The 22166-nt window shown below is 36.5% G+C and overlaps 2 long non-coding RNA genes across 2 annotated transcripts; both read right to left on the bottom strand.

Annotated features, from left to right (window-relative positions):
• Nucleotides 1-6377: 6377 nt before the first annotated feature.
• LOC139126681 (uncharacterized) lies at nucleotides 6378-11750 on the bottom strand. The gene is made up of 3 exons (XR_011550687.1): nucleotides 10721-11750; nucleotides 9643-9753; nucleotides 6378-7309 (listed from the first exon to the last, which is right to left on the bottom strand). It is a non-coding gene; the product is annotated as an uncharacterized lncRNA (long non-coding RNA).
• A 1802-nt stretch (nucleotides 11751-13552) lies between these two features.
• LOC139126688 (uncharacterized) lies at nucleotides 13553-22115 on the bottom strand. Its single transcript, XR_011550691.1, has 6 exons — nucleotides 22069-22115; nucleotides 18146-18231; nucleotides 17683-17789; nucleotides 15048-15080; nucleotides 14175-14216; nucleotides 13553-13588 (listed from the first exon to the last, which is right to left on the bottom strand). It is a non-coding gene; the product is annotated as an uncharacterized lncRNA (long non-coding RNA).
• Between the last annotated feature and the right edge of the window lie 51 nt (nucleotides 22116-22166).

The following is a 22166-nucleotide window of genomic DNA, read 5'->3' as shown; positions in this document are numbered from 1 at the left end:
TCAACATCCTCTCAGAATAAAACTGAAATGTACAGCAAATCACTGAAATTCAACAATTCAGTATTGTCCTTTAATATTGTCCTGGTGGGACCTAGCATCTGAGTTTTTTCATTTTACTTTGACCCCATGTTTTGGCCTCTTTACCACTGTCTATATATATATACACATTTTACATAATGGTCTAACAACACTGTATTGTGATCGGAGTGAAGTTATATAGTCATCCAAAGTCACTTGGTGGGCTATTCAGCTCTGGGACTATTCGACCCATAGACGAGTGTACAGAAGCGAGAAACACCCCAACTTGAGGTGTTTCTCGCTTCTGTACACTCGTCTATGGATAGAATAGTGTTAAGTTTTGGACATGTTGTTCTTTCATCTGAAATGTACCATACCACACTCTCTGTCAGTGTGTGTTGAGTAATAAAAGATTGATTGATTGATTGAATTATAGCCCACCAAGCGACTGTGAGTCATCATTCAGATCGTACTTTAACATCGACGCAACCATGTGTTTTGTCATTGCCGTAAATTTTTATACTTTCGATGCAATTTTCATTCAATCGGATGCACCGTCCATCTGCTGTCACGATCTTGTTGAACAAATCGCCGAACGTAATATCAGGACAAACACTGCACTGAACAGCGTCTCTGGAACTAACTGTTGGCCATCACGTCGAATGTTGGCGATCAAATTAATACTCATGTGACGTGTACTAACCTTTACAAAACGAGCAAATTTCTGGCCAAATCGACCCACTTTGCGTCGTGATTCGCCAAATTCAGACGTAACAACAACGTGTTGGCGGACAACTAAGTCCGAACACGAATGAAGTCTCATTCAAAATCCCGTGCCCGCGAAAACCCGACACAGTGTAGGGCGCCACCATCGGCAGTACTAAAAATATTTGTAATGCGGAAGTAAGAATTTGCCGCGATCGAAAAAAAAAAATTCCAAATATGCCAAAATAGAAGCGGCGATTCCGATGAACAATTTATTTTTTCTTCCTGGCCTAATGTGAATTTGCACATAAATTGATCCAACTATGACATGCTTTATCTCTGTTTTTTAATTTGTTTAAAACATTCGCAGCACTGTCTCCTCTGAGACTCAAATACTTAAAGATCAAATGAAATTGTTCTGTGTGAAATGTACACAATGAATACTCGTCTCGAGGAAATTGACATGGAAACTGACACCGGGAGGTACAACGAACAAGCAAATAATGTACGTTCTGAAGAGTAAATATTATCTCAGGAAGTAGCACGAACAGCGCCGCTTTGGTGACACTAATATGTTTGTCATAGACATATTACATCCGACAATAACAACTATTCAGTTGAGCTTTCTTTGCATTAGATCTAATAGCTGCGACAGGAACATGACATGAAAGGGCCAACAATTTCATACTGCAACTTTCGTCACGTTATCAAGACTTACATACCGCGACCTAAAGACTGATACACACCTATAATAAATCATTTATGATCGAGTATACCATCATCACAACCTGGTATGTATATTATCCTACCCACACTCCCTTCGCTTACGTGAAGTCACGTGATGGGACTCTTCCTTTAACCAAATGTCTGTCCACCGACGTCGTCCGCACACTTTCCTTGAGCAGCAATCGAAAAACTACCAGTACCTCTTTGTTTTATGCAGGAATCCGAATCACCCTTTTCCAAGTGAAAGATATACCTGTAGGAATGTATCGCCAAATATTTTCACACCCATTTACTGCCTAGGAGAAGCTCAGTCTGACTTGCCAAGACGGTTGAACTTCAATGACCCGGGCGCTGACAAAATCTTTCTCTTTCGGTTTTGGCGGAAATCGTGTTTTATTTCTCGAGAAAATGAATCGCTGTTTTCGGCATTCAGTTTATCATTATCATATACAAGAAGATCAGAGCGACTTTGCGATCCTCTTTCTCTTACTTTTTAAGCTGTAAAACATCTTCTTTTTTTAATTTCGTTTGAGTTTACCGACGTTATTGTGGATAGCTTTCACTAATCCATCAACAGCGCATGTGCTGTGGCATGTTGGGTAAATTTACCAGTTTCGCAATTACCTGCTAATTAGTTGCGTGGAATTGTCACAGTCCTTGTTATGTGCTCTACGAACATTTCCTATATGGAGACTGTTTCAAGTAAATTCGACACCAGCGGAGACCGATTAAAACCCTATTGAGCCAACAAGTGCCACTGGCATGCGTAATGAGAGAAAGACGTGAAAGACAGATTGCTTGGTATCATTGTCGACTGGACGGACTGTAAATGAATTTGTCAAGACTTGGAATTTAAGATTATCATGCTTGTTACGAAACGCTTACGTAAAAGGCGACAATCCATGCAATGTCCTTCTTTTATTATTAAAGGTGACTTGTTTACAGTAGAAGAGAGACGGGAAGGTCTGGTTATGTCTCAGAAACATTTCGACGTGCGTTGTTTTTTATTTTGGACACACAAGATTACTGTCAATGTCTATTTTAATGCTGTCGCTTTCAATTTCTATGCCAGTGAATCTGTCCGTCTGCATGGTTGTCTTTGCATGTCTATCTAATTGTCTCTGCGTCTTCGCAAGATAAATCCGCCATCCACATATTAAATTTCTTGTTAAAGATGTCAATTTTATTGTTGCTTTTAATTTGTTAAAAATTTATATTGTATGTCACTCTGTCAGTCTGAAGTATTAGCTCTGCTAAGACAAATCATTCTGTACAGCTTGCAACGCTTTTGTTGACATTCAAATGAATTTTAGTCTCTCTTGATATTGTTGCGGTGTCTGAGTCATTCTGCTATGCCCTTTGACCTCTAATACTGGCATTCATGTTTCAAAGGTATAATGCACTATGCTTTATCTTACTTCTGTTATATTCATGAAATTGTCTTTGTGTTTTAAACAGTGATTTTTGTAACATCAAATTTTCATACAAGACAATGGGCCGGAGGTCTTAAACGCAAACAAAGAGTTACCAGTCAATGTTTCCAATATTTTCCCCGGAAACACTGTTTATTACTGTGTTTATAGGTCGGTACGAAATGAAAGCAGAAAAGATACAACTGTTTTAGTTTTATCCGTGCAATAATTTTCGTACATTTGCATCGAGTGAAAGTATAGATTGCAAAATATTCAATTTAGGTGCGAGTTTGCTGAAGACGTGAAGATAATTAATGACGAATTCGAAATCACTGACTGAAAATAATTAACAACTAATGACATAACCTGACGTACTTATAAAGTTAGTTTAACATCGAGACGACTCGATCATTCAATATGCAAAGTGTGCCTGCTCGAAGCCTGAACCTAATATATTTTAGACAGTGTCTCGTTAACTTTGTGATGACCCTATCATTCTAAATGCAAATTGTGACTTAGCTGAAAAACACCTTCGAGTGAAGTTGTTCATCGGGTTAGCTTTGTTCAATTTAACGATGTGTTTACTGTAGACAAGGCGCGAAGTGTGTGTGTTCATTTTTCGCGTCGATATTTTCAGCGTGCTCACAGATTGTGTCTAAGAACACATCAAACACATCTTTCAAAGCATTTTCAAAGAACCTATCGAACCACAGGCATTTGTTGTAACAACGACAAAAACAAATTTTCAAACCAACCTGTGATTATGATCTGTCGGCAGCAGTATAACTAGACTGGCCTTAGTCACTGGGCTAGTCTCGGGATTTACCGAATGGCAAATCGCGTTCGCCCCACAATCTACGCGACGGTCTACCTGAGTACATTGCTTTAATTTACTGTTTTGATATTTATATATACCCACAGACTTTGGACAATCCTACAGTATGGCCTTTGTATCATATTAGTTGAGAGAATACAAAAATCAAATAAAACAAAAGATACGGTATAGCAAATCCCTTGTATTATATGTTCATTTCTTGAGATTTATCTGTCTCTTTGTATACTTATCATCGAATTGTTTTATAATTCGGTGACCATGAAATGAATTTATTCTTTCTCTTAAAATCTAATTTTGTAATTTCAACACTGTCAGCGAAATTGGATCAAATATTTGCACTTCTTTAAGACGTACGCGTGATCTGACACTTTTTACGGATGCCGCGAGAATTACGGAGAACCCTTCGCTTTGCTTGAATCATTTTCATAATTTCTCACGAAGGACGTCTTTCGTTCGTCTGCCAAACACCGAACGTGATGGCACCTTGTGTGTTCTGGATGAAGAATGTACGGACATCACGGTAGAGTAATTTATGTAATAGCTAACTATCTTTCACTTTCAAATCTGAAGTTCAGTGTCATCAACCACAGGAAAAAAGTTGCAGGTTACAATGTGTGTGGAACAATGTGACATCTTGGTAGACCATGGGAAATCATGTCACACCTTGTTTATACCCATTGTTTCCCATGATGTTGATATCATGTGTACATCCAATAGCAAATGAGAAACTTGGGAAACCATGGGAAATGTTGTGTGTTACTAGTTTTGCCAATGTTGCCCATCATATATATTGGGTCTATTTCCCAATGAATGGGTAAATGTTGTGTGGTGTTACAAAAGTAAAGTAACACATGATTTTCACAACATTTCACATGATTCATGATATTGTGGCCAGGTGTCATATACTAATTGGGTATTCTGTATTCTCTGAGAAGATACAGAATTTCTGCTATCTACCAAATTTAAATCGCGAAATTATTCATGTTGATGTCCCAAGTAAAGGTCTCCAAGTTGAACAGTTACAACCGGTCATTGATCAGCATTCAAGAAAAAAAAATGAAAAGCCAGTGAAAAGTTAATTAAAATTGAATTCAATTTTCAACATGAAAATATCCGACTCTACGAGGATAGACTATGTTAAGCCAAGAAATTTCATTACACTTCATTACTGATGTGAACAAAAGTACTGGTAAGGAAAAATAGACGAAATTTACAGCTGATCTGATAGAGTTGGAAAATGCCTTCTTTAAACTAATGGGAAAATTTCCTGTAGAATATCATAACAAATTTACAATGTAATGTTGTTCTCTGTACAAACTATTCAGACACAACAAGAAATTTAGTACAAGGACTAGAATGCTCACTCATCAAGTGTTCATACAAACGAATAATTTCTGCCAATAGTGTTTCGTAATTTTCTGATATGTCACATCATTCAAAATATTCTATTTAAGATGTCAATGACATGATACATATAAGCCATGTTATAGTTAGCCTTTCTTTATTACTGAAACTAATTTAAAAGTTACAGTGAAAGTTTAATGGACTTATGCAAGGATAAAATCTTCAATTCTTAAAACACTGCTTTTTAAGTGATAATGATTTATTTCACCAGAGAAAAATGTGTCAACATTACTGCTGGGGACCAGAGAAGTAGTTCAAGCAGAACTAATCAAGTCCCTGGCCCTGAATTCATACAAATTATGATATCAAAGTAATATAGTTTGCCATCTTTTTTCAAGAAGTACATTTGAAATTTCAACAGCGAGGTGACATCACATCAAAAATACGCAATTATAAAGTGTCGCTCAAATTTGATCAGAATTGGTACATACCAAAGATCAACAATAAGTGTTATTTCTATCTGTTCAGTGCAGGAAAATCATACGTTGATGTTATGACAATTTCTGCACAGTACAACCAGAAAAACAACAAGAAATATTTAAACCAGAAATTTAAGAATGACAAAAGTAAATAAGGTCTGAAACTTTAGGTACTGAAGGTAAACTTTAGCAACATGCATAGCAGAGAATCTTTCAACAATGGATGTACAAAATAGACATCCATGGTTTCAGCAGATCTGTTAATATGTCACAGTTCATAAACAATGACAGGAAATGACCAATTAGCTGTTTTAGTTACTGCTACCACTCCCAAACATAAAAGGTACCCTGCATACAAATAGGTTAAAGGTCAAAATCCTCTTATTCAGATGTGTGGGCTGATTCAATTCACTGCCACCACTCCTGAACATTTGCAGGATTTCCCTTTTTCTTACCTCATTTGCACATTTTTGACACTGACGTGTTCATTTGAACAAATTCACATCTCAACCCCTACATCTACCTGTACACCAAATACTGAGATGGTAGCTGTGGCGGTATGGGAGCCTTTGTGTGTGACGGACATACATCCGCACATACATACCTACAAGTATACAGACATACAGATAAGCTCTTTTTGGTATTTATATATAAAACCAAATCTGAGCTAAAAAACAAAAAATACAGAGATTCACTGTTCTGAGTTCAAAAGAAAATTTTAAGTGAAGTTTTAAATACATTTCTTGATTTTACAGATTTGTCGTCATTGAAATTTCGTTCCAATGCTTAGCAATGGAATGATATATATTATTTTGAGTTAATTTTAAATTTACCATTGGAATAACAAAATTAGCCAGTAGCTAAACGTGTTTCATATGTATGTGAAATTGATGAAGCATAACGATCTACTGAATGCCCATAATGACCAGTTTTTAAGTCAAAAGCAAATACACAGGTCTGAAACTTACAAAGTTTATAAACACTGAGAATGCTAAGTTGCTGAAACAATGGAGCACCGTGTGTAATGTGACTAGAAAAAAGTAAAGTTTTAATTTCAGGATCCCAAAAGTATATGAGGTCATGAAGCCTACTCCCATGCCATAGTTCACATTTGCGTTGATTATAACCTTCTCTAGGGAGCCACTCATCTTCAGCCTGCCAATGCGCCATATGCTTTCCACATTCCGTTTTGTTTACAAACAAGTTCTGTAAATCTATACCACAGACCTAGTAATCAAGACAATCATCCCTGGGTCTATTACACATAGAGCAAGTGTTCTCATCTTCCTTCAGACACATAGAATAATTATTTCCAACACATACTTTATATAGCTTTGGAGGCTTGTATCCCAAGTATTTCTGAAAGTTTTCAATATCCCTTCATGTAGGGGGATCATGGTTTCCTTCTGTAAATGGCCACATAACTTTTACATGATCAATGAATTCCTCTCTTGAAGAACCATACTTTAATTTCAACCTAAGCACTCATAGGATAAACTCATCTACTTTCTTATTCTGGAAAAATGGTTCCTTCCCATGCAACATAACAATATCATCATCATCATCATGTGCTTCCTTTTGATTATTATCAAATCTACCTTGTCTACAACCTCTTGCATTATTTTCAAGCTCACTGTCCACATCATTATTTTCACATTCATGAGTATAAATTTCACAAAGTTCACCACAGGACTCTGGTTGATCTTCATTATTGTCGGTGTCACTGGCTGTATCAGAACCAATACTTCCTTCTGCGTGTATTTCTTCATCAACTGCAAATGTATGTGTACCTGTAAAAACGAACACATGACATAAACATGTATGTTTCAATCTGTAAGGTAGAAGCACTTTCAAGGGAGAAAAAATCACACAAAAATTTCAGAAATACATGTATACTCAAAATGAACGAGAAACATATAGGCTGATAGAACTCAGCTTTTAAATGTTGCTAAAATATAATTATGAACAAATTAGCATTCTGCATACCAAATTTACCATAAATTTATATCACTCAGAGGATTCAAACCCACACTCATGGCAACACTCTGCCTAGCTAACGAACAGTGCTCAAAACCACTAAGCTGTGTGCCCAAACGATGTCATACAGACCGTGCTAGATGTTACATTCTGTGTGCGTACCACTAACACAGTATAAGAACTAGTCAGGTACACACACAAAGGTATATACAAAGTACATACAAGTAAACATAAATAGCAATCGAAAGCATTGGTTTTTACTGAGCTTCCAGAGAGACTCAGGGACAAGTTAATGTCCATCTGCAGAACTGCCCATGTTGGGCTGTTTACATCATAATGACACACTCGGCAAGCCATGTGGGCCGTCTTACTTTTCATTATATACATGTAATGTCAGTTTACTCGATCATGCAATATGATTGGTTCCAACAAGATTTTGTTGGAGACAGGTTTTTAACAGCGTGCCTTCAGACATAGTAAGGGTCAGCGGTCACAGGAGTGCCAGTGCACAACTGAATCTTTCAGTCTAAGTAACAAATGCATTGTTAAGAAGTGATCAATCTATATGAACACGATTGGAACTAATTTGGGATAATTGGATCGTCATATTTTTCAAATTTCTCAAAGGTGTTAGGTGCCCTATAGCTGAATTTTGCGACATTACAAATAAATCATTAAAACAGGAGCGTAACTTAAAAAGAAAAGAAGATGAGCTTACATTTGAAGATTAAATCTACATTACTTCATCGTCCAATTATCCAGAATTAGTTCCAATCGTGCTTATGATAACTCCGTCACTGATAGCAGACTAACAAAAACTATATGAGGTCTTCCTAAGGTACTTGCATACCAATTATCAATACAATCTTGCTAGTAGTAGTTGTGGAGTGTTTGAGTTTTGATTATTTTTATATTTTTCCAGATCATTTGCTTATTTTTGGCAGGGGACATATGCAGTGTTTGCGGTAACTTTTTTTCCTCACATTCGGTATACGCATTGCTCTACTAAAATTACGTAATGGCTTTATTTGCATGCGTTATTTTCCTCCGCACTCGATTGAGAAAAAAACTGACTACAAAATACGATGAGCAGTTCAATAAATTTACAATACCAATTCAGATTGTACAATGTACATGTAACATTATTTTAATGAAAACAGTTCAATGGACAACTAGAACAACTGGGCTGTGTTTCAAATATGCTGAAACGAAGCAGCGAAGGGTGTACATGCGACCATCATTCACATTGGGCAACCAAAAGGTCAGAGTTATTGCAGCTAATCCAGGCACTAGCAGTGTTCAAAATATATACATTTATATTTATACATCAAAACATAACTATGGATATTCAGTCTTGCACTACTCTTGGTAGCCTGCGTGTGGTTGTGGACGGGATTTTTTGGTAACCAGTGCATCATCATCACGGCTGACAACTTCATCGTTGCACTGATCCCCTTTTGTATGTTGTTGTATTGGCGACAACAGCAGATACCGACATTAGTTCAATTTCGCTGCACTTCTCATTGTTCTCTATGTTGGATTGCCTGGTTATGTCTTTCAATTGACCCTCCGAATCATTTTTTTTCGCGGACTAGATGAGCAAAGTTGAAAGAAAATAAGAGTTGTTTGCTAAGACGCCATGCTGCATGTGTGCTTTGATCAAATTTTGGGACAGCAAGACGGGATGATCGTGCAAGGTTGGCATTTAATTTGTTGCAACATTTCTGTCAATTACTCACTTTGTGTCATTAGTTTCAGAAACTATCGCTCGCCTGAAAATTAGCAACGTAGTTCATAAGCACAGCTGACATGATAACGTGCCTTTGATCTACAATGCCAATTTTTCAGACTACACTCAGAGAATCCAAAACTTTCCACACAATATGAGTGATTGAAAGAAATGTTGCAACAAATTTCATGTCCATCGGGCACTCATTTTGTCTGGTTGTCGCCTAAGGTCAGTCGCGGGGAATGCTTTTGGAAACATTTTATTGTTATCCTTTGCGTATAGAAAACGCGTAACAATGAAAACATGCGTATAGTGTCAATATCAATGCATAAATATGCATTTTTTTGCATAACCACTGTATGGGAGCTAAAATTGAAATTATATCTGGATGTGTCTACATGAAACTATTTTTCATACCTGAGTTAGTGGCTAAACGTTTTCTGTGGGATCTTTCTATTCTAACGTCACAAATATGTCCTTAACATAAGGGCAGATACATGGTACACATCTCCATTTCCATTGATTACACTGTAAAAAATGACATAAATACACTCTTTAAACAGGTGCATCATTTAAAAAAATTTTACATCATTGGATATTTCTTTTCTGTCATGATTACATGCATTTCATTTCAACAAATTGCATTATTTGTCCATGAGTAATTTCTATAGACATCATAAATGTCTCCAAAACTGTCCCACGGCAAAGACCCTTAGCATGTGCAGTAGCTGCTACTTTAGCTCTGTGGTGTTAGTAACAAAGAGAAGTTGTAGACCGACTCCTGTCATACTCAATCAATAGTGATTTAATTTTCTTGTTAGGCTTGCATGAATTATGCTTACCTTGTTGATTTACAACATAAATATGAAACACAGCCTACAAACATTCTGTGTTGAATCTTAGTATTTTTTTTCTCTCATCTCAACTTCCACAATGCTAAATGACCCTTCTCCAATAACTGCTGCATTATCATACCCTTCCAATAAACTCTTGCATATAATTTTAACATTTTTTCATATGCCTGTTAACTTTGGTTGCTTTGAAGACTGACATTTCATATGTTCTTTTCTAATGTGTTCCTTTTATTTAAGTTGCATTTTCAAATTTTTTATTTCCCTCATTTGTTCCACTGCTTTTTCCTCTCTTCATTTTCTCTTTGTGCTTTAACTGTCAGCTTACTCCTAAATTTCTTCCATCTTTGTTGACACATTTCCCGCGATCGCCATCTTTTTCTACCCTTCAAAAGATTATACACAGCACTGCATAAGCTACATGACTTACATACTGTATTACAGACATGCCTGCATGCACACATATATACACAAACATGTGTGCATAAAAACATACACACAAAATACTCACATACACACAAACATGTAAAACACACACACAACAAGACAAAAATGTTGGGTGGCAAAGGGTTTGAATTAGGATGATACATGCTTGTTTGACAACCAGAAATTACTTTTATTTGGCAAGTCCCTGATATACATACCTCTGTATTGGCACCAGCTTCTTGTCTATCCATGTTGATAAAATCCTATAACTGTATTCTTCATTATTGTTACCTGCAGTTATACTGATAAAGTAAACACCATAAAGTGCTATTAAAATTTATTCTTCTAATGATACAGATATGAAGCTGTCTCCTCACAAATGGGTCTATACTGTATCGCACCTTTTGCCACTGAAAAACATACAATCTAATAAAAATAGCGTCAATGACACTGTAGCTCCCATCCTGGACTATTTAGTGTTTGTTCTCTGGTCAGATATTTGAACATGTGTGAAAGGGATAAAGTGCATGAAGTGAAAATACTTAAATGAAATGTACTGGAGACAGTGAAATATGTTTAATGTAATTATTCAGAATATAAAATGAAAAAATACAGAATTAGATATATCGAATACTGTGACACAACCATTAACTCAACAAGTCATTTACAATGACATAGTCCCCACTTGTAATAGGAGTATTAGTCTTGATGGGGCAGGAAAATGTGGTCATTAAGAAGTATCACTGGAGTGTATATGTTGAGATCTATGGGCACATAGGTCTATGTCGTTGTTCCCAATTTGAAACACATGAGGCATGTCTAAGTTATGGTTCTATATCGGGAAAAAAGATCAGACCTCTAGCAGTATTGGCCAGCCAAGAAATACATATGCGCATTATGAGGTACAAGATGTGACATCTTAAGGTCTAATATCCTATCAAAATTGGAGGGTATAGAACTTGTGGTTACTGAAATATGCATATATATGTATAATCAAGGTCAAAGGTCATCAAGGTCACATGACATTTTGAAAAAAAATTATATTGCTAATAAATCCCTATATGCCAAAAAATCAGATCTCTAGCTCTATTCGCTTGCCCAGAATTAGATGTGTACATAATTAATGAGGTAAAGCGTGTGTTGTCATAAGGTCTCCCATCCTACTAAATACAAAGGACATAGCACTTGTGGTTACTTATTTATTGACATAAACATATATTTTAGGTAAAAGATCATCGAGGTCACATGACATTTGGTCAAAAATTTCTCTCCTATAGTTGTCCCTATATACAAAAATCAGACATCCAGCTCTATTGGCTCGCTCAGAATGAGATATGCGCAAAATTATTGAGGTACAGTATGTGGCGTCATAAGGTGTCCAATCATACCAAACATGAAGGGTGTAGCACTTGTGGTTACCGAGTTATGGACAAATATGTATATTTGAGGTCAAAGGTCACCGAGGTCAAGTGACATTTTGTCAAAAAAATTGTTTTGCTAAGTTATCCCTATATACCAAAAATCAGACCTCTAGCTCTATTGGCTCGCTCAAAATTAGATATGCGCATAATTAATGAGGTACAATATGTGGCGTCATAAGGTGTCCCATCATACCATACATGAAGGCTGTAGCACTTGTGGTTACTGAGTTATGGACAAATGATGTATATTTGAGGTCAAAGGTCACCGAGGTCACGTGACATTTTGTCAAAAAAATTGTATTGCTAAGTTATCCCTATATACCAAAAATCGACCTCTACCTCTATTGGCTCGCTCAAAATTAGATAACTGGTGTGTTTTATTGCTTCATTATTTTACTCTTAAAAATATTTGTGAAATATCAAAAGGCAGATATCAATGTAAACTATGAATACTATATGAGACTATAATGATATTTGATGAATCTTCATAGTGTCAGGGACACTGTGCTCACATTTGTTTTGAATTAGTACATTCATTTATAAACCAGAAAAAGCAAGAGTGATGACCTACAACCTGAAACTTCTTTGAAAAAAACTTTTTACAAAAAAATGGGACCAATTACTCAATACAGACAAATATGCAAAATTTTGCCACAATATGAAGAGAAATGGCAAGGTCATTCCTGAGAACATACACATAGAATTTCAAGGCAATCAGATAAACACTTTCCAAGACAATTCTTTGACCAAAAATACGAAAAATTACCCCAAAATACAAATATGCCAATACCACCATGATTTGTTCAAATTGGACTGAGGTTACTTAACCTAGGAATATGCAAATCACATTCTAAAGCATTCAGACAAGTGATTTCAAAGATAATAATTTTTTGACCAAAAATGGGGAATATTGTCCCAAAACTACATACATGTAACTTTCATCATGATTCAAAAAAAACTGACTATGGTCATCCCCAGGAACCTCCAAATCAAATTTCAAAGCAATAGGACACTTGGCTTCAAAGAAGACGACTTTTGACCAAGAAATGAAGAAAACACAAATGAACATAACTATAAAAAGGTCCACCTCACAAACTTGCAAAGCGATTTACAAAGCAATCTGACCTGTGGTTCTTGAGTTTTTAATTTTTGATTATTTTTAAATTTTTTAAGCCCATTTGCATATTTTGGTGATGACAACTTCATTTGAAGAAAATCCCATCTCTAGTCCAGAATGCATCAGCACACCAAATATCAATGTGAATGTGTAGTGGTTTTCATATTTTTGCAGTGGAAGGACATACATAATATACATACATACAAACGTACAGAGGACAGATGCAGACTAATATTATTAGCTCCCATTGGTAGACTAAATGTCAGCTAAAAAGTGTAGTATTCAGATAAGTGGTTTGTGAGACTGTATTTCTGTTTTCTGTGTTTTATTTTACTAAATGGGATGTATTTTACTATGGGATATTATTTGAGCAAATTGACATTTCCTACTCAGAACATGCAGCACACACTCAAGATTTTGCAGGAAGCAATCTGATGGTATTTAATACACAGATGAAGATAAACAATTTACAGGTCAAAAACTCACGTGTATGTGTTGAAGTTAACACCTACCTGAAGACGCTTCCTTGCCTGCATCTTCTGGACTTTCTGTGATTTAAGTATTGAAATAACATAAATGCATGTTCTTAAAGAGGAACTTCCCTTATAAAAGCTGGATTATTGTAAATCTATGAAAATGTAAAAAAGCCTCACTACTGAAAAGGTATGCCGTGTTGAGTCCCAGAATCCCACAATTTTGCCATGGTTTAGGCATTCATTGTCATTGAATCTTGAATATGATGTCTGTGAATATATGGCAACTAAACTTGCGTGGAAAATAAACTGAAAAAAATGTTCTGTTTTTTGTTGGAGAATGCATATGTTTCAAAATGTGTTCCCTGTGCAACCATTTGACCCTTCTTTGCATGTCATGAAAATGCCCATCTTGATTATTCAAAATTCTCATACGGTCAAAGCAATGCTCTGGTAATTCAAAAGCTCCCATCCAGTGTATGCAAATGGCTTCGTCATCAGTAATCCCCTGTCGTGCACCAACGGTCCTGTAACTTCCCGTTTCATAGAAAATTAAAACTCATTAGAAATTAAATTGTTAACATATTTTTCCCGTAATCCAAGTGATAAATATCAATTTCCAATAAACTTCATAGCCAGCATGAAAGTTCTATACTCTTACCTTTTTATTAGCTCTCTTTTTGGTCAAGTTATTACCAGTACTCTGTAAATAACAAACAACGCAAATGTTTTGGTAAACAGCAAAACACCTGAATTATTTTCCCTGGTGTTGAACATGCTCAAACACACAACTTTGAGGCAATACCACCTAGCAACTCTAAATATTGCCTGTAAAAATCTCAAAATTTATCATTTTCAATGGACCAGTCAGATGTAAACATTAATGCAAGAGAAACAATTTTACAAAAGATATTTACGGTATAATTCATAACCTTCCATCAAAAAGAAAAACCTATTCAAATGTTTCAAGTACTGGAGTGGTTCACTGCATGTGCAATCAGTATGGAAACAGTAAGGAAAGAGATGACCATTCTAAGCCTGTCTCTGACTCAACAAATAATCAAAAATCAAGAAATGTGATTATATAACAAGCTAATGATGTGGAAATTTAATTGGAAATTTCATTGTGATTGCTTTTGTTTTAATTTATTGCAATGTCTTCTCTGTGCTAACACATACCGTATATTGTAAGTTATATCATACCAGTATATTGATGGCATAAATACAGCGATCTGATTGGTCGAGATGCGAAAGGTATATTGGCGATATACCCCGGCTGGCACACGCATGAGCTCTCAGCTTGAGCAAAAATCAATTTTTGATGTTTCATGCCAGAATTTCAATATGCTGTTATGATATAATGGCAATAAATCACACCCAGCGACAGTATACCACGAGATTTTGACCTGTTCACTTCATATATGCACTCATTATTGCTGGTGCATATATGTCGTGAACTGGTCAAAATCTCGTGGTTTAATTTACCATCACTGGGTGTGCTTTATTACTTAATTATCAATAGTGGCAAAATTACCTTAGTCTTTCTTGTCTTGATAAAAAAGTTATTCTGTGCGATGAAGATAAAGAAGGTATGTAAGTTGCTTGTTTTTGTTTCCATTGTATTGAAATTGCGAAAAATAACTTCATTATAACAGAAATGCAGTAGTCTTTATCTGCAGGATTTACATAGTCTCGCATGCCAGACCTCGAACCTGCATGCGACGCGAGCGGCGAAGCCGCGAGCAGCGAGTAACCGCAGGTTACGAGGTCTGGCAAGAACCAACTGCTCAGGAATGTGATGACGTCAAAAGTGGGCCGTCTTTCCTATGCTAATAAGTACATGTATAACTTTGGACCACCGCATACAGACGGCCATTCCACCACGTTTCACATAGGGCCTATCTGCGCCGAAAAAAATACTCGAGCAAAAATCTACGGCGAGAATTTATTTGTGAGGCCATTTACCACCAGCTCATCGGCAGTTGAATGGGGCCAAAATCTGAGCTTCGTTTGAACGGAGCAAAATGAAAAAGCAAACTCCATAGAGGATGTCGACGATCAACAAAACTGAATGCAATCGCAAGCATTGAAGCAAGGCCGGAGCAATCTTAAAATTAGAGATTGGCCATATCTTGTCGGCAAATTCACGGAAACGTCGTCTCCTTCCAGATAATCTGTCATGGCTACCTCCTGCTTCGGTTTCAGGCTGTCTATCACTATTTTCTTCAACGGCATAGATCATTTTTGCTGATTTTTTTCATCATGGTTACTGGGGATAGCGTAACCGTGATTTCATGAAGCCGTACTGTCTGAGGTCAACGGAAGGCAGTTTACTTGAGTTTGAATGAAACATTTCTGGATGAATGACACAATCATTCAGTCAAATTCAAAAGGCTATTTTTAGACGCTCCACCTACATTCATGAATAAACAACAGATGTACTCTTTCATCCAGCCGATTTTCGAAGCATTCTATTGGACAGTATATATAGCACGTCGGTTCTAGCCAGACCTCGTAACCTGCGGTTACTCGCTGCTCGCGGCTTTGCCGCTCGCGCCGCACGCAGGTTTCGAGGTCTGGCATGCGAGACTACTATTTACACTGTCATCAGTATTGTTAAAGCGCAGTGGTCGTCGCGCTGCGCATCCTCCTGAGGGGTCCCCCTCTGTTGTAAACAAATCCAAGAACGCCGCACATGTTACGGCTTGATTGTAATGTTTGCGATATTGCCGCTTGTTAAAATGGCGGCTGATCTGTCACAAGCGTACACTAACCAAATGTAACACGCAATAAAAGGTCAATTAATCTTAGTTGAATATCTGCTGAATATTGAACAATAATTGCACGCTGGATTGAGATCACATTTGCTCATGATTTTCTTGAATCAGTTGAATGGGGCTCGGCTACTGTTATCGCTCGAGCCATAGAGCTGGACGTACGCATGTACGCATGTATACGCCAACAGACTATCAACGACCGGGCTCTAGTTTTCGACATCGCTAGCAAGGACGAGAGCTTTCATTTCAAGAGGCCCGACAGGAGTACAAAGACAACAACCCAAACTACAGAAATCTACAGCTCGCAGAGCAATGCCCGCTGCAGCAAGAAGCATCTCTGCATCTGTTCCGTTCCGTGGTCTGTATGAACGTCCGTGTCAAACCGGGTATATGGCGCGCTACACTCGGCTGTGGAGAATCCAACTCAACTACAATGTTTACCCCGTTTGGGGGTGCAAACGAGAATTCCGAGTACAGGTATCAAGTCAAGCGAAGGACCTTTCATAGGTCTTCTTGTTATGTGGTGGTTATCTCACTTGAAAGAGGATTCAGACCTACCCGGCAATCAGGAGGTACAAAACGAAGTTTGCCCAGCACCGCTAGGCCTACACCAGCTAGCGGTTGGATCACTGCCATGACCGTGCACAGGACCGGGGCACAGGATCTCTCGATACGTCTATGCACGGTGTAGCCGTGCAATTTCCTGCCAAATGCCGCGAAAACCTGCTCGTTTTGTCTATTGTTTCCTGTCATTTTAGTATTTTTTACCACGTAATACTAGGAGAAGTAAGACATGGTGATCAACAGTTGGTTGTGGGCCAAGTCGTCGCAAGCCGGTACGTTGTGGGACCGGATTCTCTATATCCGTGTATACGTCAACGCGGTGACCGTCTCCCAACAACATCTCCCGTGTCCTGCTCTGGCTTGCCGATCATGGTCTTGAGTGTAACTTTTGTGTTAGGCATTGTGCTTGTTGCTGGTCTACATAGGCAATGTTGATCATTTTAGTTATGTATTTTCACTGTACTGTACATAGCATTGTGTACAACCAGCGTGATCGCGCGCGATCAAAGCTTTTTGTTCACTGTGTCTGCGTGCAGTAAACTCAGCGACATAATGTGCTGAGTGTAGTGTCCCAATGTTCGTAGCTCTACACGAGTTTATAGATAGAAATACACCACTGAAGTTCGTTTCCGATCTTAATATTTTACTATTGCATGATGTTGAGTCTTACAAAGGCCTTAACAAAGTGGGGGACTGCTCCCATCTCACTCCTATTGAAGTTGAGAAGACTTATGTTTACAAAAATTTATGTTTATCAACAAAAAAATCACGCACGCGCAGCGCAACGACCACTGCGCTTTAAACACAGATAGAAACTTGTCCACTTACAGCTTCCTCTTGATAGTTGTCTATTCCTTCTCCTTGAAATTTTTCCACTAACTCCTTCTGTTTTTTTCAATGTTTTTCAGTCTTCTTGTTTCATAACTTTCTTGTTCCTAAACAGAAAACACATATGGAAGAACTTGTTCAAACAGTAAATAAAGCTGTAAGATATGTCATGATAATTAATAATACATGGTTGCACAATTGGCCACAACATTCAGGAAGAATCCACTGTATTTGGAATAGATTTTAAAAAGGAACTGCAGTGAAAATTGAAATTCAAATGACAACATGTGTGTTGCCTATTTTGAAATTGATCATTACTTTAAAATTCTACACTGAATTGTAAAAACCTCTTGGGAAACAGGCAGAACACAACAGCAAATTTATGATGTTCCATTTACTGCTGATATCTTTTAATTTCCTTCTATAAAATTATAATCAAAGGTTTACAGTGATTATTACTTACACAATTGTCATCGGCACTCTCATCTGATATTGGACTGAGAGGTGTTTTACTACCAATACTACCTCTATCTGATATCTCTGTTTCATCTGGGAAAGATTATCACCTAAATAACTTAGAACACATAATATCCATTGGTAAATAGACTGCAAATGTTACTTTCAATAAAATTTCCCAATTCTCAGAATTTCTGAAAAATGCATAAAGTTTTCATGATAGAAGTAAACACAGGTACACTGAAAAATATTCAGACGCTGTAATGAGTATATGCTCACAGCACTGTACATATAAAAGCTTGGACAGGCAGAATTTTCAGACACTGGCACAAAACTGGCAGATACAACTTACTTTAACTTGCAGCCTACAACAGCGATCTGTAGTCCTAAAATCTGTTTGTTGATTTTTTATATTTTGGTTGTTTCATCTCAGATTTAGTAAAATATTATACGACAAAACCTTTCAACCAGGGTCATGATTTGAAATTCTTTAGATGTAATAGTGCCTCAGAATACTTTAGTGTACTAATTAAACATGTATTGACTTACCCTGTAAAACCTAAATATATATAAACGGTCAGTCACAATCAGGGTGCGCTAGATGATTTTCATTTGTTATGGACATATATCTGCTATTCAGACTGATATTACATTGCTTATTTGTTTCTAATAAATAGTAATAGTTGTATCTAACTGGGGCACATAAAGAAATATTGCATATATTGTGCAGTTTTGGTTGTACATCCACAAAAATGCCTTTAAAAACCTGTAAAAAGTAGCGTTATGCTGTTTCACTTCAAAATGTACTTAATTTCAAAATGTTTTTTGGAACACAGTGTTAAAATTGTGGAATTTTTAGCTTACATATGTTATTGCAGAATACCTAATCTTTCTTTCACAAGTTATTTCATGTGATTATGTGCATCGGAACAGAAACTGTGGTATTTTTACCAAAACTGTAACATCGTTATGTTTTTTGTGTTTTATGACCATAAGTACATATACCTTTAGTTTATATGTAGAAAAATGGGTAAAATATTGTAATATTGAATTTAATTCCAACCTCAACATCCATGGCAAGCATTTTATACACCAAAATAAATAAAGTTGCATATTGTATTGTTTTGTGAATAAATGAAAATGGAGATCGTTGTGGTCGGAATTTCTTGTAGCGTCCGTGACACACTCATATCTTAAGGACAACAGGAGTTATAAAAGATCTGATGTCACAGGCCTAAGTGTCAATAGGTGCCTACCTTAAATAAACAAATTATATAATTACTGTCCCTTGCATTAACTATTAATATTCCTAAAATATGGAAATGTAGCATCCGTGACGGTGTTTACTACATACTCATAATTAATAACTATTTAAAACATTTTAAAGCAGTTATCCACTGAAAATATAAATACTAGTGTGTATTGTGTGTACATACATGGAGTTGGGTTACAAATGTCTTCAAGGCATAAAATTGTAAATTTGCACAAAATCGATTTTTTAAAAAGTAATAAAACACTCAAAAAGTTATGTTGAGCCTCAACTGTAACACTTAGATTGGTGTTTTTTAAGAATGCAGTAATTATATTGAATATGTTATTAGAATTCTAGTGAAAAGAACAAATGGAATGAGTTCTGTGCTGTATATGCATTTATTATTGTGTATTCCATTTCAATTCATTATGTCACGGATGCTATAAAATGCAAACATTGTTTTTCAGATTATAAGCCAATCTAAATGTGAAATAACCATCACATTTTATTGTTTTTTATCACATTTTGAATTTTAAAAAATCAAGGGGGTAAGAAATGACATTTGTGTCAACTCTGTCTCCACCACTTTCACATATTATGAAGGCAGAGAGTACGAACGTAAAGTTGGCGTCATCCTCATCCTCATCCTCAGGTGACCTTTCTAGCTGACGCTAAAATGACGCTACTCAGCATCAGCTTCAGCGTCGTATCCAAAGATTGCGGAGGTTACGCTACCCGATGATGGATAAATGATAAAATTTGCCCATAACTTAAGAAAATAACAACTCCATTCTTTCTCAACTTTCTTTTGAATCCTAAAACTGGTTCGCACGGTCGCAGGTAATATTTTACGTTAGAATATCTCATATGGACTAGTTTTTTGGAAATGTTCGTAATTTTCAGTCCATGGATCCGCGGATGTGTTTGTCGGTATCCTCTTAACTCTTGCGTTAAGATTTTCCAAAAATTGGTGCAAAAAAAGGTATACATGGTCCGAAATGTGTAAAAATCGCCACCATGAGAGGTGATGTGAAAGCCCTAATTATTCAAAGGACATATAAAACAATTAACTTGTATAAACGTTATGACTTGGGGCCTGAAAAGTCAATATATTAAACATAAAACCTTTGAACTTTAAGGAAATTAAGGGCTAAGAATGTTGCCTTATAACTACAACGTGAGAAACGGATATTGAGAGGAGAGGTAACTAAATATTATGAAATGCAAATCCCACATTTACAGTGATATGAAACTTGGAGCATATTTTTAAAGTCGTTTTTACACTTATCATTCCATCAGATGCATTCGGGAATAATAAGATCTGACGCCGGTGGAGCTGACACTGTAGCGTCATCCTCATCCTCATTTTCGCGTGACCGCTGAGGCTGAGGATGAGGATGAGTATGACGCCAACTTTATGCTCGTCAGAGAGTACAGATATATTATAGAACAGAGGTCAAAGGTTGGCAGACTACGTCTCTGATCTCCAGCCTCACCTAGGTGTGTGTGCGTGCCCCATCCTGACAGGTGTTAGAACAGCTGCAAGCCATTTGGATTTCTGGGGTGGTGTGTCAAATACATTGTAGCAAATTTTATTGTGGGACCACAGGTCAAAGTTTAACAACCTGTCCCTCTAGCCTGATCTAGCCTGATCTAGGTGTCTAGTTTTATCTTGGTTTTACACTTTAAGTAAGGCACAAGCAATGTTAACTTCTGTGTTTTTTGACGTATTGAAAGTTTATTACTGGTAATAGTGGTATAGACATTTTTCACATACTCCAACTGATTTTTGCAGTAGTTGCTATAGCTTTCTTGTTCAATTTAAAGAAATTGTCAATGTTTTGACACAATTTTCACAATTTAAATGTTTGATAGAGAAAGGTTTTGGAGAAAAGAGAAAGAAAATACCAGATTGTTGATTGCTTTTTATATTTCAAATTGACCTAACTTTCAAGTTTGATTTTGGTAGCGTCCGTGACAAAATTACATGTCATACTAAACAGAAAATAATTTAGAAAGAAGTTCATTTTAATTACACTGAATGGTATTAATATTGTTGCTATAGCATGGTTAATTCATGACAATAAAACTTTTAAATACAGCATACCAGCGGAAGGACATAGAGGAGTTGAAAGTCCTATTAAAAAATATGATCAATATTGTTGTATTTCTCACTAAACTTGAGGTTGTGTTTATTCATGGAAAAATTAAGTAAATCATACTAAGTATAGCTTATTTTAATGCCAATATGCATCTTTTATATTGTAATAACATAAGAAAGCATTACAAATCATTGTTTAAAATTTTATTATGACATCTGTGTTTCATGTACAACATTTCTGTAGCGTCCGTGACACTGTGTCAACCATATAAAACAACGTGCACTGTGGTAAAACTAATGACGTTTGCTTCACCAAATTTTAGGAAGATATGCCCCATACCATTACCTTTCAACATATTATTTAACTGGACAGTTATCATGAACTTGAAATTTGACCTAAGTGACACACTCTAGCGCACCCTGATTGTGACTGACCCTTTAGCATTTTGTCTTTGAGTCACATTGTTCATAATCATGTTTCACAACTGAAGTCAGTATATATTAACACATTAAAATGCTTTGAGACACACATGATAAGAGCACATGAACTCAGAATTCTATTCCTGAAAATGGCTACCTTTGCTTTCTTTAACAGTGAAATTCTCAGCTTTCTTCTGTTTTTTTCTGTTGATATAAAAGGAGAATAGGGTTCCATGTCCACATAATTTGGAAATG

The sequence above is a fragment of the Ptychodera flava genome, unplaced genomic scaffold (assembly GCF_041260155.1).
Source record: "Ptychodera flava strain L36383 unplaced genomic scaffold, AS_Pfla_20210202 Scaffold_119__1_contigs__length_201995_pilon, whole genome shotgun sequence".
Taxonomy (NCBI): Eukaryota; Metazoa; Hemichordata; class Enteropneusta; family Ptychoderidae; genus Ptychodera; species Ptychodera flava.
The sequence above is the reverse complement of the archived record's forward strand: the minus strand, read 5'-3'. Positions and strand labels throughout refer to the sequence as shown.